The following is a 2,371-nucleotide window of genomic DNA, read 5'->3' as shown; positions in this document are numbered from 1 at the left end:
ACCAAGTGTGTGGTGTAGGCTGTCACTTACAGTCCTAGTCAGGCATGGGTGATTGGTGTAGGCACAGGCATCTGGCTGCAGCAGGGGGACACACTCTGAGCAAGGCAGGGGGCTGAAGGCCAGCCCCGAGTGTCTAGGAGGAAGGCATGTCCCTCTTCCCTAGAGCGCGTGGGCATGTGGGTTTTACAGCCAGAGTATGAGCGGCTAATGCTGTTGGCTGTAAAGACTGCGGGGAAACTGCTTATTCATGGTCTCCTAACACAGGTGGCTAGGTGGCGTGGGTGGAGCCACCAGTCCTCAGGTCCCTGATGTGGGTAGGTGAAGACCCTGCTTAATGCACAAAGCAGTGTCATATGTCAAGAACCTACCATTTCACAGCTGAAACAGTTGAAGTTAAAGTTCTGGTATATACCTGTTGTACTGTGGTAATGAGGGCCTAAGCTGTTGAGATGGGCCCACACAAGTCTATGCAGGAGGAAAGACACTCAAAGTCTGTGGATCCCTTATGCCTGTGCCTAGGCAAAGGAGTTGTGCCTACCCTGGGTTCCTGGGTTGGGGGAGCTGGCAGTTTATTTTTTCCCGTTTGTTAATTTATTCGCTCTCCAAGGCAGCGAGAATGGCTCCGGGCGTGTGACAAATCCTGCTTCTGGCCCAGAGGACTCGACAATTGCTGAAGCCAGTCCAAGACCCAGTGCAGAGCAGGGAGTAGGGAGGTAAATGGGAGAGAGTTTTTTCCCTAAGGTGGGTGTTTTTGATCCATGCGGTAGGCTGTATGCAAGTACTTATCTTTTGCCGATGAGGGCTGCTTCTCACTGGTTCTGGGTGGCTGTGTAGACTCTCTGGTGCTGGGTCTCTCTGCTGGTGCAGAAAATGTGCCTCCCGAACACTGCTGCTTGCCTGCCTCACCATTCATCCCCAAGCTGATCAGGCCCGAAGGGTTCAGGCTCTCATCGGCTTAGGTCTGGCACCTCCTCACTACTTCTGAACTGTCTCTCCCTCCCCCTGCCACTCAGTCCAGTTCCTCAACTCTGCTTTTGATGTTCAGGGCTCTTATATTGCCATATATAATCGAATCAGTTGTTTTTTCAGGTCTTTGTTGTAAGTGGGTCCACTGGAAGCGTCTGACTACTCCCCCATCTTGGCCCCACCTTAACTTTTAAGTTTTAGATTAGCCAGAGAATGATTCTAAACTATATTTGAAAGAGTTGATTTTGTGATACTATTAGAAATTTATGTATAAAAAAGCCAAAATTATGTCTTGGCCAGAAAATGCCAGATGACTAGATTCTGTCCCCAATTTTGAAAATGAAAAGTGGCTAGGACAAAGGGTGCTAGAGACTCAGGCACTTCTCCAAAGTTTCCTTCAATATCATGGGGAAGTCATCTGGTCACGCATGGCAAAAACTACTTGTGAGACTCCCAAGAATAATAAGTGCCTCTACCTGATAGTAGTGAATATAGGTTTTTCCAGTTGGCTGCAAGCATTTCCTTTTCTAAATAGCTCAAAAGCTAACATGATACACAATTTGTAGATTTTGGGGGCAATCCTTGGAGTCTAAGAGAATGTTGCCTTGAATCGTTGAAATGCACTACAGTGAATGAATAAATCCAGTACATTTCAGCCAAAAAAGGGCACACCTAATGCAATTTTGAACGGCCTTGTTTTTTAGGAAATGGTCCTGTCATTCAGGTTGAAGGACTAGGTTTGCATGACTAATTACGTTTTCCTTTGCAAAACTACTTCATCATCCATTATGCAAAAGCCTTAATGAGCTATTTCTAGAGGCAGCATACCACATACAGGCTTCTCTATGAAAACACTCAATGAATAAATACAGAGCAAAGATCCCAGCTCCAAAGCAATCTTCTCTAGTAGCTCTTCTCATTGGTAAAAGCAATTTCTCAATATCTCTCTCTCTCTCTCTCTTTTTTTAATGTGCTATCAGGACTCAGATGAACATTTAGCTGCTAACCCAAAGGTTGGCGATTCAAACTCACCAGCTGCTCTGCTGGGAAAGATGTGGCAGTCTGTTTCCATGAGGATTTATAGCCTTGGAGACTCTGTGGGGCACTTCCACTCTGTCCTATAGGGTCGTTAGAAGTTGGAATTGACTCAAAGGCAGTGGGTTTGGTTTTGATTAGCATAACTCATGGACTGTCCTTCTATTCACACATTTAAGTGAAAAAAATAGTTGGGGGGAGAGGAGTTCCAGCAAAATGGCGCTCTAGGCAGAAGCACCACGCCGTCCCTCCACAGCAAAGATCTGAAAAACTAAGCCAAACAGAGAATACAACAATCCTGAAACTCTAAAACATCAAAAGAAGAGACAAAGAACTCAGCCAAGCACCAAATGGAGTGAGAAAACTGACA

Source organism: Trichechus manatus, unplaced genomic scaffold (genome assembly GCF_000243295.1).
Source record: "Trichechus manatus latirostris isolate Lorelei unplaced genomic scaffold, TriManLat1.0 scaffold00218, whole genome shotgun sequence".
Classification (NCBI taxonomy): Eukaryota; Metazoa; Chordata; class Mammalia; order Sirenia; family Trichechidae; genus Trichechus; species Trichechus manatus.
The sequence above is the reverse complement of the archived record's forward strand: the minus strand, read 5'-3'. Positions refer to the sequence as shown.